The sequence below is a fragment of the Lissotriton helveticus genome, chromosome 3_1 (assembly GCF_964261635.1).
Source record: "Lissotriton helveticus chromosome 3_1, aLisHel1.1, whole genome shotgun sequence".
In the NCBI taxonomy this organism is placed as follows: Eukaryota; Metazoa; Chordata; class Amphibia; order Caudata; family Salamandridae; genus Lissotriton; species Lissotriton helveticus.
In genome coordinates this window covers 1684314789-1684331244 of record NC_136061.1, presented here as the reverse complement: position 1 = coordinate 1684331244, position 16456 = coordinate 1684314789, and the positions used below count along the sequence as shown (strand labels likewise).

Genomic DNA, 16456 nt, shown 5'->3' with positions numbered 1-16456 from the left:
AGTCCTAGGTCACCTTGGATTTTGGTCTGCCAGTTCAACTTTCCTGTATTCAATCAATCAATCATTTGTAAAGGGCACTACATACCCGTGAGGGTCTCAAGGCGCTGGGGGAGGTGCTACTGATCGAACAGCCAGGTCTTGAGTATCCTCCTGAAGGTTAGCAGGTATTGGTCTGTCATAGGCTCAGTGGGAGGGTGTTCCATGTCTTGGTGGCAGGGTGGGAGAAGGATCTCCCACCGGTGGTTGTTCTTCGGATGCGCATGACGGTGGGGAGTGAGAGGTCGGCGGGGTGTAGCTGGCGGTTGGGGATGTAGAAGGAGAGCCATCTATTGAGGTATGCTGGGCCAGTCTTGTGGAGTGCTTTTGTGCGTGGGTGAGGAGCTTAAAGGATATCCTCTTGTTGACGGGAGGCCAGTGCAGGTTCCTCTGGTGGGGGTTCATGTGGCTGTGGCGTGGTACGTCGAGGATCAGTCGTGCTGAGGTGTTTTGGATGCATTGTAGTCGTTTGATGAGCTTGGTCAGGGCTCCCGCATAGAGGGCATTTCCATAGTTGAGTCTGCTGCTGACGAGGGCCTGGGTGACTGTCTTTCTTGTATCTGTCAGGATCCATCTGTAGTTCTTCAGGAGCATACGGAGGATGTTGAAGCAGGAGTAGGATGCGGCATTGACTTGCTTGGTCATTGAGAGCGTTGAGTCGAGGATGATTCCCATATTGCGTGCGTGGTCGGTGGATGTCGGAGCTGCCCCTTGTGCTGTCGGTCACCAGGAGTTGTCCCAGGCTGAAGGGTTGGAGCCGAGGATGAGGATCTCCGTCTTGTCCGAGTTCAGCTTCAGACAGCTGGCCTTCATTCCTTCGTGAAGGTTGGCTTTGGCGGTGATGGAGTCCTTGGTGAGGGAGAGGATCAGCTGTGTATCATCGGCGTAGGAGATTATTTTGAGGTTGTGCTGTCGGGCTAAGTGTGCGAGCGGGGCCATGTAAATGTTGAACAGTGTCAGGCTGATGGAGGATCCCTGGGGTACACCGCAGATGATCTCGGAGGCTTTGGAACAGAATGGGGGGAGGCCGACTCTCTGGGTTCTGCTGGAGAGGAAGGAGGTGGTCCAATCCAGAGGCTTGTCTTGGATCCCTGCGGCGTGGAGGCCTGCGCGTAGTGTGCGGTGGCAGATGGTGTCGAAGGCTGCAGAGAGGTCTAGGGGGATGAGTGCTGTGGTCTCGCTGTTGTCCAGCAGGGTCCTGATGTCATCGGTGGCGGCGATGAGGGCAGTCTCGCTGCTGTGGTTGCTGCAGGACCCTGACTGGGAAGGGTCCAGGATTCTGTTTTCTTCAAGGGTTAGCTGTCTGTTGACAGTGTTCTCAATGACCTTGGGGAGCAGAGAGATGGGCCGGAAGTTCTTGAGGTCTCATGGGTCTGCCTAGGTTTTTTGAGTAGGGCGTTGATCTCGGAGTGTTTCCAGATCTCTGGGAAGGTCGTGGTCTCGAGGGAGAGATTGATGATGTTGCACAGGTGGGGTGCGATGGAGCTGCTTGCTCTGTTGAAGATGTGGTGCGGGAATGGGTCTGACGGAGAGCCGGAGTGGATTGTGCGCATGGTCTTGATGGTGTTATTGATGCTCACGCTGGCCCAGGCTAGCGGGGGGTCGTGGTCAATGATGTGCCGAGGGTCTGTTGTGTTGCTGTCTGTTGGTGGCGAGGGAGTCGCACAGGGCTTGTGACAGCGGGATGTCGTTGGTGTTGTAGCTGGGGTTGGAGTGTTCCTTCACGATGTTAAAGAGCTCCTTGCTATTATGTGTGTTGTTGTCGAGGCGGTCTTTGAAGGAGGTCCTCTTGGCTGCCCTCATGAGGTGGTGGTGGTTGCGGATGATGTCCTTGTGTGCTGCATGGCTGTCCGTAGTTTGTTCACTGTGCCATTTCTTCTCTAGTATCCGGCAGGCTTGCTTGAAGGCTAGGAGTTTTGGGGTGAACCAGCTGGCCCTCTTGCTGGTGTCTCTGTGTGGGGGGTTTCTTCAGCGGGGCGAGGGTGTTGGCGCAGTCCTTGTGGGCTGAGAGCGAGGTTTGTGTGTAGTTGATCTTTGGTGATTTTGCTCCGGCAGCGGCGGGGGATCTGTGTTGTGCGGTGGTGTGTGGTGGGCTTCTGGAAGGCAAAGTGGATGCAGCGGTGGTCAGTCCAGAGGAGTTCGGTGTTGTGGCTGACGGAGACGTGCGGGCTTGAGGAGAAGACGGGGTTGAGCGTGTGGCCGGCGGAGTGGGTGGGCGTTGTGACGAGTTGCTTCAGTCCGAGATTGGCGAGGTTATCGATCAGGGTTGTGGAGTTGTTGTCGTTGTTGTTCTCAAGGTGAAAGTTCAGGTCTCCGAGGAGGATGTAGTCGGTGGAGGTCTGGACGTGCGTGCTGATCAAGTCGGCGATGGAGTCGCTGACCTGGGGGCAGGATCCGGGGGGTTGGTAGACGAGGGTGCCTCTGAGGGTGGAGTTAGGGTCTTTGTGGAACTGAAAATGCATGTGTTCGGCGGTGTTGAGCGCATCGTCAGTGCTAGTCGAGAACCTTATGCTGTTCTTGTGGACAATGGCGATTCCACCTCCGACTCCGTTGTCGCGGTCTCTGCGGGTGATCTTGTAGCCGTCTGGGATGGCTATGGTGATGTCGGGTGCGGAGAACTCGTTAAACCAGGTTTCTGTCAAGAAGGGGACGTCCGGGGATGTTGTGTCAAGCAGGTCCCAGAGCTTGACAGCATGCTTGTGTGCTGAGCGGGTGTTCAGTAGTATGCATTGGAGGTGGTTGGGGTCTTTCTTGGCAGTTGGTTCGTCAGCTCTGAGGCTGGTGTAGCTGCAATTCCGGCAGGTGAAGGGGCCGTGTGTGCGTTTTGGGGCGGCTTGAAGCAGGTGTGGCTCCGTCCGGAGTTGCGAGCATGCAGAGTGCTGGCGTCGTAGTGGCAGCGGTCATCGTGGTGGGTGCGGGGGCCAGGGGTTCTGGCACTGGGCCCGGTCCAGGCAAGGACGGGCGCAGATGGGCTTGCCTTAGGCGTGCCTTCCGCGCGCCAGTGTCCGGCATATATGGGGAGGTGGGAGGGAGGAGCAGCTGGAAGGCGGGAGACAGGGGCAGCGTATGAGCAGTGGGCCGTCAGAGGGGCGGGGCTGCAGGGGACACAGCGGCGAGGACGGTGAGAGACAATGAAGGTAACAGAAGGAAAAAGGGGCACAAAATCGAGGGAAAAACGATTGGCACAGAAGGCAAAAGGGCACAACAAATGATTGGAACAGAAAGCAAAAGGGGCATAGAAACAAGGGGAAACGAGTGGCACAGAGGGCAGAAGGGCCCAAAAAACGAGTGGAACAGAATGCAAAAGGAGCAGAAAAACAAGGAAAAAACGAGTGGCACAGAGGGCAGAAAGGCACAAAAAACAAGTGGAACAGAGGGCAGAAAGGCACAAAAAACAAGTGGAACAGAGGGCAGAAGGGCACAAAAAACAAGTGGCACGGAAGGCAGACGGGCACAAAAAATTAGTGGAACAGAAGGCAAAAGGGCACAGAAATACTGGAAAAACGAGTGGCACAGAGGCAAAATACAGAACACAGAAATACAGGGGCAGCTAAGAACAGAAGGCAGAACTGGCAGAGAGGCACTGAGGCAGTGAGGGGAACAGAAGGGAAAACCAGGCAGAGGCACGGGGGCAGCGAGGGGTACAGAAGGAAAGATCAGGCAGAGAGAGCAGAGGGACAGTGAGGGGAACAGAGGGAAGAAAAAGGGGCACGGACCACGTACAGGCAGTGGGGGAAGACAGACAACAGCAGTCACAGACACAACAATGAAAATACAGGCAATACAATAAAAGCAATAAAGCGGAGGATGAACAAACCTACCTACGGCCTACCACTGGCCACCAGGGATGAGGCGCAGGTGGTAGCCTGCGGGTGGTGGAGGGCCTCGAACTTCCTTAGCAGCGGCAGCTGGGGCAGGGAGACACAGGCGGTGCTGTGCGGAGGAGGAGCGACCTACCTGGTGGGGCCAAGGATCCCCACGCTGTGTTGATCAGCTTTATTATTTGATATTTTTAATGAGTCATACGGATTAATTTATAAAAAGGTTTTCTGATGGATCTCAATAACAAATAAAAAAAAAATAGAGAGTGAGAAAAGTGCCTGCTCACTTTCCCTTATTAAATGCAATAATCAAAGAAAAACAAGCTCATTACCGCGATCCATACCCCATTTTAGTTTAATAACTGTTTGGCACAAATAGTGAGTTGAATGCAGAAAAACCTAAATTACACTCAGACAAGACTGAGGTGCTACTAGTTTGAAAAAACACCTCCTTTTGGAACACCTCCTGGTGGCCTCCCAACATGGGCACATTCACTCTACCAGTGCAGAAAGCCAAAAACTAGGAGTCCAGTTTGATGGAAAGCTTTACTTCTCTGACCAGATCAATCAGGTTATATCCTCCTGTTTCTTTCTGCTCAGAATTCTGAAAAAGATATTTCCCTTTATCACCCCAGATTTGCAGAAAATGGTAATCGTTCCGCTCGTCATCTCAAGGATAGACTACTGAAAATCATTGTACGTTGGTATCCAGCAGTGCATGCTCTAAAAATGTCAATCCCTTTAAAACGCAGCAGTCTGTCTGCTCATGAAAATTCCAAAATGGAGTCCTGTCTTCCAAACCATCCTTAGCCTTCACTGGCTACCAGTCTGTGGGAGAATTACATTCAAAGTTGTTTGCTTTGTCCATAAAGCTCTTCATAAGACTGACCCTGAATACTTCCAAAAGATCCTATGCTGGCATATCACCAGTTGTAACCTTCAGTTCAGCTTTGCTGAGCTGGTGGCCCTCCCAGAATCAACAAAGCCCAATGGGGTGGTAGGAGTTTCTCCTATTCTGCCTGTACATTATGGAACTCCCTACAATTTCAACTAAGATCCCCGTCAAATTACCTACAATACAGTAAAATTCCAAAAACCTGGCTCCTCTCACTATCTCCCAAATAGGTGTCTGTTTATGTTGGCTTTCTTTTGGATGCTAGCGCCAAGGCGACTCCAGGCATTCAGACGCTCTACAAGCTTTTTACTTACTAACATATTTTAGATGCCCTTCTCACATCTGTTTTTGGGAAAACCTCTTAGGTTTTTTAAAAGCACACTCTCTAGTTAGTGGCCTGCTTTATCATAGGGTTCCCACCCGAGATGCCTAGTGCATCTGGATGTGCTGTGATGCCTGATTAAATTGGAGCGGGTTTTGTTTGGTGAGTCTCAATTGAGTTGGAGAAGTGCTTTGAAATTTGCCTCTAGGTTACCCACCAATGAAGGTAATTTTAATGACAGTAACCTAGGGCAAGGTATAAAAACGGTGATAGACATTCGCTGAGATGGTGGTGATCTCCCAGACCCCAGGTTTACATGTATCACCCATTGTAAGTTTGAATGACATTAGGTCATATATGACTTTCTTCAGGACCAGTGACGCTTGCTCTGTAAGGCATACAGTATTTATATGACAGTTCTAATTCCTATTTTTTTGGTCACTTTTCTTGAGTTTCTCTGATAAATAAAAAAGATCATAGTTATATGGTAGTCTTTGGGTATGTGGAGCATGGTCTATACACTAGCAGTGTGTTTAAAACATGCACTGTGCTCCCAACATGCTGGAACATCCACATTCCTTTGAGAAAGATCTAATTGACTTTCTTACTTCCTCAACACAATGAATTACATGCAGTGAGTTCAGTTGTGTTATATTGACAATGCAGAATGCAGGCATCTCTCCGCATTAAGGGGCTCATTAGGATGGCGGACGGACCTGCATCCGTCCGCCACCCTAGAGGAGGAGGGACCGTCCGCAGGGGCAGGGGCGGTCCCTCTAGTGCAATTAGGATGTGACCGCAAGCCTGGCGGTCACATCCGCAATATTTAACATTGCGGCGGGTGCTGCTTGAAGCAGCACCCGCCGCAAGGTTAAATATTCATGCTTAGCATTTGCATGCACAAAGCGGCAGGCACCGCGCGGTGCCTGCCGCTTCGTGCACCCAAATGCAGGGGGGTACCATAGGTACCCGCCATGTGCAACCCCCACCACTCCCACTCACCCTGGGGGCCCGCAACAGGCCCCCAAAGAATTCACCGTATGCCTTTCCACGGCGGAGAATCCGCCGCGGAAAGGCATCTGTTTTTCGCCATACTCATATGGCTGGAGGTGTCTGATAGACACCGCCAGCCATGTTAGAGCTTTTCCGCCGCGGTCGGAAGGCGACCGCGGCGGAAAAGCAGCGGACAGATTTTGAGACCCACCGCCATCCTAATTTGGCGGTGGGTCTTTTGTGCCTCCCCAGCGGTTTTCACGCATCCTCCGGGCCGGCGGTGGCTTCCGCCGGCCCGGAGGATGCGGAAAACCGCGATCGTAATTGGCCCCCTAGTCAATATACACATTCTTATTGGCAGCTCAATGTGTGAAAAATGCATTGTGTGAAAATGTTTAGGCTTAAAATGTACATCAGTAGACCTACAAAAATGGTGGTGTGGAGAAGCGTAGCATTACCTTAGTGTTACGAGTGTATTGGGAATAGCAATTATCTTGAAATACATACTTGTTATGCTGTACTTCCTCACAAAATGGAAACTCAGAGGGAATGACCCTTGTAGTCACCCACTGGTGGGGCACAAGTATAATCAGACAAAGCCCTAGTCCCCCGGGCATCAAAGCTGATGGGTAATGCCTTCTCTTACTTTGTCAATGGTGCTCACCCGCTAGGTGCCTACTTCAGGTCCTCGTCAGTCCCGTATCTGACTTCACCCCCAGTCGTGCCCAAATATATACTATCATTCGACAGTGGTGAGGGAAGCTTCCGGGTTCGCATCATGCTGTGAGCGTGTTGTGCATTTGCCTATGTTCATTGGTCTATGGGTATGGCTGGAGATGCTAGTCACCCCTCAAGGGGAGTGTGTATGTTAAAGTGATACTTAATGTACCACACAGCATGAACAAAGAAGGTGCTTTAGAAAAACACACATTTAATATTAAGCTGCACAACAAAACATGGGTCATTAAAGCTGTATAAGTAACGTGTGATGTGTGAAATTACTGTGACAAATTACAAAAGAATGCCCCTGAGGTCTAAAATTGTCGCAGGAGACCTTGTCTTATAATGCTGTGGATACGTTGCAAACAAATTTCCTTTGGAAAAGACCTAAAACACAAAAACACTGTCACTGCAAACTAAGCAAATATCACATATATCAAATGAAGTATCACAGCTCCATGAAATTAAAAGCCTAACACATAAACTACAGTAGTACAAAATATTTCTTTAATTAAAATCACATAAATACCATTGAATTGATCCCACACATTTTTTTACATTAACACATTGCATAAACTCTATAAAATTATTAAAACATATGTTGCATCATTTCATAAAAATACAAACACAAATATACGAGAAAACACAATTTCAGACCCCTACATTAGTCATTTACATGGACATATCATCTGATTTGGTGAAATTATGGTCTGGTTATACTTCTGTTTGTAGAATACCAAGACCAACAGCCTGATTCATGTAGCCATTAGCGCTCGCAAAAGGGCCAGATTCTGAGAATCTGGCCCTTTGCGAGTGCGATTTTTGCATTTGGTATTCATGATACCAAATGCAAAAATCGCTATTTAAGAAGTCGCAAATATGCGAGGAATAGCATTTAAGGAATCTCTATTAGAGATTCCTCAAATGCTATTCATGACACATCAAGAAATTGCGATTTAGCACTTTTGGGGCCGCTATTTACCGAGAGGTCAGACCTCTCGGTAAATAGCAAAAACTCAGAGAAATGCTTTTAAAAGCATTTTTCTAAGTTGCATGTTGCACACACACATGTCCTTTGGACATGTGTGTGCGCAACACCTGTTCAAATGTGCTTTTTAGGGGTGCAACAGGGTGTCCTTTGGACACCCCTGGCACCCTTAAAATCGCTATCTTATTTGCGAGTAGCAAATTGCTACTCGCAAATAAGGGATATTCCCCATTCATTCCTATGGGCCTCTTGGCCCATAGGAATGAATGGGGAGTTTTTGCGAGTAGCAAATTGCTACTCGCAAATAAAGAACATGTAGGAATCGCTATTTAATTAGCAATTCCTACATGAATGCCGTTTTGCGTGTCCTCAATAGCGAGTCGCTATGATTCGCTATTAGGGCCACGCAAAACGGATTGTACATGAATCAGGCTGCAAGTTCCCTTCAAGATTATGTCAATTAAAATAGCGTTGACGCGTTTCGATGGTTTTATTCAATATACTCCCATCTTTATTAAGACAACCAAATTTCTTAGGTTTTCTCTATTTCTTATTTCCATTTGCTCAATAATCCTGTATGAAAACAAATATAAATACAAAATAATAATTACCTCTCTGTTTTCGCTACATTCTAATGCTTGCGTTTTTTACATACAGAAGGCCAATACAATATCATTTCATAACTTCAGTCATTTACATGTACATGAATATCTATCTACATTGTACGCAATCTCTTCAATTCCTTAAAGACATGTTTTACAAAATAACAATTGGGCTATTCCAACCATTATTGTCTACTGCCCTTGCCTCATGCCTATTGTGCATATTTACACTGTGTCTTATGTCTCACGACCTCTGTAGTGCCTCCCCATGTATAAAGGTCAATACTGTTAAAAAAAACTAATTATCAGTGTATGTGACCTATTGCATATAATTTAAGAATTACCCTATTTATATCCAAACTAACCTCATATCCTAAAACAATTTTTTTAGGCCCATTTTGTTTAGTAAAGTTCATTCTAGGTATATCTGTTCTATTGTATACAGTTTTAAAACTCTCCTCTTACTATTACAGGTGTTGAAAGTTGAAAATATAATCGTACCTTTTCAAAAAGAATTATTTGTTGACTTTAGTTTTGTATAAACAGTTGAGAAATGAGCCAGGTTTGTTCGTTGAGAATGTAACATTTCTGGAAACATGGACTCATATTGCCAATCGTTGTAGCCACGATTGGCTTATATTAATTATAGAAACAGCTCAGGAATTGATTGATATAGAGAAACAACAAATAGAGGACATGGAGAAACATTTCTAAAAGAGCTCGATTCTACAGGAAGCCAAGAAGAAATTGGAAGAATAGAGGCTAATGGGTACCGGGAATATCTGTCTATCAAGAAATTGGAAAAGCTGAGGAAAAATGTAGAGAAGTATAGTGCAGAAGTTGTATATCCATACCTGGGGAAAGACTATTACACCAACAAAAGAGATCAGAGAGGGAAACAATATCAACCTCAGAGACCAATCTATTCCAGGGGAGGGAATAAACTTATAACTTTCTCGGAAACTCCAGGATCCAGCAGCGAGGAAGAGTATACTAGTGAGGCGAGGGGTAGAACAGGACCATCTTTTGAACATGTTTCTTTTTTTTAGGCAAACGCCAAAATGAAGGCCACAACAGATACAGAAACTTTCACTGGGCAGAACCTCAGAGAAATCAGGGACAACAGAGGAACCATAAACCTCAGGGATCTGGGGGACAAGATTACCTTGCAACCAGGAACAAACGGTATTGGAAGTAAAACAACTTCCAATCATCAATATATCCAACAAAGACATGACCATAGAGGAAAGGGAAGTTCTCAAGTGAGGTTTTAGCTTTTTCCCATCTGCCCGCCTAACAACTTTGGATTAGAGAATGATTTGAAAAGTTTTTTAGAAAAATTAGACTAAAACGTTTTTCTTTAGGAAAAAATCTACGAGCCACAACACAATGTATCAGGTTTTAGACCCAAATCCATCTTCACCCCAAGCTTGGCCCAAATAGACAAGAATGTGGAATTATTTGAAAAAGTTGTTGAGATTGAACCTTAGTAAGAGGGTGATCAGATATGACAACAACCTGCCGCTCAGCCAAAAAAAAGCATTGAGATCTTTACAAAATGATGACCAGTACGTAATTAAACCCGCAGATAAAGGGGGCGGTGTTGTAATATTCGATACCGAGGATTATGAAAAAAGGATGAGGGAACTCCTCAATGTCGAGGAACATTACAAAAGAATTAGGTTATCAGCTTTAGGAGACTTAAATAAGGAAGTGGGGGACCTCTTAACATTTGGAAGAAATGAAGGTCGGATCTGTGAAAATGAGTACACATTTTTACTTAATATGCAACCGGTAACCCCTGCCATCTACAGGTTACCGAAGGTGCATAAAAGTGTGATTAATCCACCAATACGCCCGATAGTTAGTAGTTTGGGGTCAATACTGGAACCATTGAGTAAATACATGGACCACTTTTTAAAACCCATGGTACATAAACAAACGTCCTATCTGAAGGACACGGCGCATACCATTGCCATGTTCAAAGGTCAGGGCTTCAACAGGGTGACCCAAATTTCGGTCACCCTGGACATTAAAGCCCTGTACACGAATATACCGCAGGACAATACTATTAGGGTGATTGCATCCATTCTTGAATTTGAAGAACTGAATGGAGCCAATAAGGATTTCATACTTGCATGTATTGAGCTGGTGCTTAAGACAACATCTTTTTACTTAAGGGTGAATTGTACAAACAGATTAAGGGGACCTGCATGGGGGCCACGTGTGCCCATAGTTTGGCCTGTTTGTATGTGAGTGCTTTTGAGCAACTGCATATATCCAATGAAATGTCACCCTACTTTGAGAACATCCCATGCTGGCACCATTGTATTGATGATATTATATTCATTTGGAACAGTGCCATCTGTGAATTGGAGTCCTAGGTGATCCCAATTTGAGATTCACAGCCCATTATAGTGATGAGAGGGTTGAATTTCTGGACATTTGTGTCAAATGTTTTGAGAATGAATTACAAGTGGAACTATATACTAAGCCCACTGATAAGAATACCTTACTGCAATATAGCAACAACCACCCCAATTCACAGAGGGATAATATTCCCTTTGGGGAATTTTTAAGTCTAAGACGGAATTGCACCACCCTGTCGGATTTTTATAAGCATAAGCATGCTGAGAAAACCAAGAAAAAATTAAGTGACAGGGGATATCCTAATCAACTCATTAAAAATATTTTAAAAGAGCAAGTTTCTACAACATAGCTTGTCTACTAGAGATCAATAAGGAAAAGAGAAAGCAAGAACTATATAGAGTTGTCTTTGTGAGTCAATTCTCAAGCATCAGCAACAAAATTTAAAATATAGTTAATAAGAATAAGAAGATTCTAAATCATGGAGCAGCAATAAAGCTACAAAAGCCTTTATTTTCTTTCAGGAGAACTAAGTAAATTAGGAATTCCTTAGTTAAAACCTACCCAACAAAATCTGAAAGTCAACAAACTCTAGAAGGACAAAGAGCGGTAGAGAATTACGGATGTGGATTTTGTTCCATATGCCCGCACTGTATTGAGTCTAAAAGCATAGAAATTGCAGGTAAAACCATAAAGGCGACTACGTTGAGTAACTGTCAGAGTAAGAACATTATATATTTGATTATGTGTCCCTGCGGTCTTGGATACATAGGAGAAACTGGTCGGGAGTTGCCTGTACGTTTCCTTGAACACACATCTGCTATCAGAACTGGAAAGGAAAATGCCCCCTTGACTGAACATTTTTCTAAAACAGGGCATAGCTGTGACCAACTGCAGTGATTTATCCTAGAAAAAAATAAGCATAAATAGAAGAGGGGGTGACCTCGAGATCAGAAGGAGAGTGTGATAACAATGGTATATATGCCACTTGAATACAGTAGAGATGGGTCTCCATTCCAGGGAGGACTGGATGAGAATCATAACCAACTAATATTGGTGCTATGTTATAACTGTATATTACATAACATTTCATTTAATGTAAAAATGGTTGGGTATCTAAATAGAGAAATTGGGTCTAAGTCAGGAATATTTACCTCCTGTCTAAAGGCTGCGCGAGTCTCTATTGAACTATCACCCAAAGTGGGGAGAAGGACAATCAATATTTATGGTGTTACAATCCCCTGACGTGTAACATTGCCCGAACTGAACCGGCACACAAAGAGGAAACTAAGAACCCGAGTAGGGACAAATCAACGATAAGTGGGGGTAGCAGCTGATTTTAACATACTCATAAATGCAGGAACAGAGTATATAAGGGAATACGATAAGACGCATAGAGGATGGTGCAGACGGTTAGGTGCTTCGCGGTCGAATGCGGTAGGAAATATGTATAAGCCTGAGCACTGTGGCATGGCTTAGACTATTTGAACCTGGACCCATTTTCTTGAGACTTTGGATTTAGTCCCAATAGAAGAACCTGATATTTACATCAGTTCACTTGCTTCTTTTAAAGGGAACGTTAGAATGCAAGTTGAAAATGAGACGGTGTCTCGGGCTAGATGTTGTATGTGCGCTTCACCACCGGGTTAAGTTAGGCAGTGTCAGTACAAGAAAACTACCAAACCATGGCCAATTAAGTCCTGATGTCATCGGTGGCGGCGATGAGGGCAGTCTCGCTGCTGTGGTTGCTGCAGGACCCTGACTGGGAAGGGTCCAGGATTCTGTTTTCTTCAAGGGTTAGCTGTCTGTTGACAGTGTTCTCAATGACCTTGGGGAGCAGAGAGATGGGCCGGAAGTTCTTGAGGTCTCATGGGTCTGCCTAGGTTTTTTGAGTAGGGCGTTGATCTCGGAGTGTTTCCAGATCTCTGGGAAGGTCGCGGTCTCGAGGGAGAGATTGATGATGTTGCACAGGTGGGGTGCGATGGAGCTGCTTGCTCTGTTGAAGATGTGGTGCGGGAATGGGTCTGACGGAGAGCCGGAGTGGATTGTGCGCATGGTCTTGATGGTGTTATTGATGCTCACGCTGGCCCAGGCTAGCGGGGGGTCGTGGTCAATGATGTGCCGAGGGTCTGTTGTGTTGCTGTCTGTTGGTGGCGAGGGAGTCGCACAGGGCTTGTGACAGCGGGATGTCGTTGGTGTTGTAGCTGGGGTTGGAGTGTTCCTTCACGATGTTAAAGAGCTCCTTGCTATTATGTGTGTTGTTGTTGAGGCGGTCTTTGAAGGAGGTCCTCTTGGCTGCCCTCATGAGGTGGTGGTGGTTGCGGATGATGTCCTTGTGTGCTGCATGGCTGTCCGTAGTTTGTTCACTGTGCCATTTCTTCTCTAGTATCCGGCAGGCTTGCTTGAAGGCTAGGAGTTTTGGGGTGAACCAGCTGGCCCTCTTGCTGGTGTCTCTGTGTGGGGGGTTTCTTCAGCGGGGCGAGGGTGTTGGCGCAGTCCTTGTGGGCTGAGAGCGAGGTTTGTGTGTAGTTGATCTTTGGTGATTTTGCTCCGGCAGCGGCGGGGGATCTGTGTTGTGCGGTGGTGTGTGGTGGGCTTCTGGAAGGCAAAGTGGATGCAGCGGTGGTCGGTCCAGAGGAGTTCGGTGTTGTGGCTGACTTAGACGTGCGGGCTTCAGGAGAAGACGGGGTTGAGCGTGTGGCCGGCGGAGTGGGTGGGCGTTGTGACGAGTTGCTTCAGTCCGAGATTGGCGAGGTTATCGATCAGGGTTGTGGAGTTGTTGTCGTTGTTGTTCTCAAGGTGAAAGTTCAGGTCTCCGAGGAGGATGTAGTCGGTGGAGGTCTGGACGTGCGTGCTGATCAAGTCGGCGATGGAGTCGCTGACCTGGGGGCAGGATCCGGGGGGTTGGTAGACGAGGGTGCCTCTGAGGGTGGAGTTAGGGTCTTTGTGGAACTGAAAATGCATGTGTTCGGCGGTGTTGAGCGCATCGTCAGTGCTAGTCGAGAACCTTATGCTGTTCTTGTGGACAATGGCGATTCCACCTCCGACTCCGTTGTCGCGGTCTCTGCGGGTGATCTTGTAGCCGTCTGGGATGGCTATGGTGATGTCGGGTGCGGAGAACTCGTTAAACCAGGTTTCTGTCAAGAAGGGGACGTCCGGGGATGTTGTGTCAAGCAGGTCCCAGAGCTTGACAGCATGCTTGTGTGCTGAGCGGGTGTTCAGTAGTATGCATTGGAGGTGGTTGGGGTCTTTCTTGGCAGTTGGTTCGTCAGCTCTGAGGCTGGTGTAGCTGCAATTCCGGCAGGTGAAGAGGCCGTGTGTGCGTTTTGGGGCGGCTTGAAGCAGGTGTGGCTCCGTCCGGAGTTGCGAGCATGCAGAGTGCTGGCGTCGTAGTGGCAGCGGTCATCGTGGTGGGTGCGGGGGCCAGGGGTTCTGGCACTGGGCCCGGTCCAGGCAAGGACGGGCGCAGATGGGCTTGCCTTAGGCGTGCCTTCCGCGCGCCAGCGTCCGGCATATATGGGGAGGTGGGAGGGAGGAGCAGCTGGAAGGCGGGAGACAGGGGCAGCGTATGGGCAGTGGGCCGTCAGAGGGGCGGGGCTGCAGGGGACACAGCGGCGAGGACGGTGAGAGACAATGAAGGTAACAGAAGGAAAAAGGGGCACAAAATCGAGGGAAAAACGATTGGCACAGAAGGCAAAAGGGCACAACAAATGATTGGAACAGAAAGCAAAAGGGACATAGAAACAAGGGGAAACGAGTGGCACAGAGGGCAGAAGGGCCCAAAAAACGAGTGGAACAGAATGCAAAAGGAGCAGAAAAACAAGGAAAAAACGAGTAGCACAGAGGGCAGAAAGGCACAAAAAACAAGTGGAACAGAGGGCAGAAAGGCACAAAAAACAAGTGGAACAGAGGGCAGAAGGGCACAAAAAACAAGTGGCACGGAAGGCAGACGGGCACAAAAAATTAGTGGAACAGAAGGCAAAAGGGCACAGAAATACTGGAAAAACGAGTGGCACAGAGGCAAAATACAGAACACAGAAATACAGGGGCAGCTAAGAACAGAAGGCAGAACTGGCAGAGAGGCACTGAGGCAGTGAGGGGAACAGAAGGGAAAACCAGGCAGAGGCACGGGGGCAGCGAGGGGTACAGAAGGAAAGATCAGGCAGAGAGAGCAGAGGGACAGTGAGGGGAACAGAGGGAAGAAAAAGGGGCACGGACCACGTACAGGCAGTGGGGGAAGACAGACAACAGCAGTCACAGACACAACAATGAAAATACAGGCAATACAATAAAAGCAATAAAGCGGAGGATGAACAAACCTACCTACGGCCTACCACTGGCCACCAGGGATGAGGCGCAGGTGGTAGCCTGCGGGTGGTGGAGGGCCTCGAACTTCCTTAGCAGCGGCAGCTGGGGCAGGGAGACACAGGCGGTGCTGTGCGGAGGAGGAGCGACCTACCTGGTGGGGCCAAGGATCCCCACGCTGTGTTGATCAGCTTTATTATTTGATATTTTTAATGAGTCATACGGATTAATTTATAAAAAGGTTTTCTGATGGATCTCAATAACAAATAAAAAAAAAATAGAGAGTGAGAAAAGTGCCTGCTCACTTTCCCTTATTAAATGCAATAATCAAAGAAAAACAAGCTCATTACCGCGATCCATACCCCATTTTAGTTTAATAACTGTTTGGCACAAATAGTGAGTTGAATGCAGAAAAACCTAAATTACACTCAGACAAGACTGAGGTGCTACTAGTTTGAAAAAACACCTCCTTTTGGAACACCTCCTGGTGGCCTCCCAACATGGGCACATTCACTCTACCAGTGCAGAAAGCCAAAAACTAGGAGTCCAGTTTGATGGAAAGCTTTACTTCTCTGACCAGATCAATCAGGTTATATCCTCCTGTTTCTTTCTGCTCAGAATTCTGAAAAAGATATTTCCCTTTATCACCCCAGATTTGCAGAAAATGGTAATCGTTCCGCTCGTCATCTCAAGGATAGACTACTGAAAATCATTGTACGTTGGTATCCAGCAGTGCATGCTCTAAAAATGTCAATCCCTTTAAAACGCAGCAGTCTGTCTGCTCATGAAAATTCCAAAATGGAGTCCTGTCTTCCAAACCATCCTTAGCCTTCACTGGCTACCAGTCTGTGGGAGAATTACATTCAAAGTTGTTTGCTTTGTCCATAAAGCTCTTCATAAGACTGACCCTGAATACTTCCAAAAGATCCTATGCTGGCATATCACCAGTTGTAACCTTCAGTTCAGCTTTGCTGAGCTGGTGGCCCTCCCAGAATCAACAAAGCCCAATGGGGTGGTAGGAGTTTCTCCTATTCTGCCTGTACATTATGGAACTCCCTACAATTTCAACTAAGATCCCCGTCAAATTACCTACAATACAGTAAAATTCCAAAACCCTGGCTCCTCTCACTATCTCCCAAATAGGTGTCTGTTTATGTTGGCTTTCTTTTGGATGCTAGCGCCAAGGCGACTCCAGGCATTCAGACGCTCTACAAGCTTTTTACTTACTAACATATTTTAGATGCCCTTCTCACATCTGTTTTTGGGAAAACCTCTTAGGTTTTTTAAAAGCACACTCTCTAGTTAGTGGCCTGCTTTATCATAGGGTTCCCACCCGAGATGCCTAGTGCATCTGGATGTGCTGTGATGCCTGATTAAATTGGAGCGGGTTTTGTTTGGTGAGTCTCA

At 47.1% G+C, this 16456-nt stretch overlaps 1 protein-coding gene across 1 annotated transcript in view; it reads left to right on the top strand.

Annotated features, from left to right (window-relative positions):
- The window catches only part of LOC144824297 (von Willebrand factor D and EGF domain-containing protein-like), an 899901-nt gene that overhangs the window by 848998 nt on the left and 34447 nt on the right, over positions 1 to 16456 (top strand). The gene's annotated exons all lie outside the window — the stretch shown is intronic.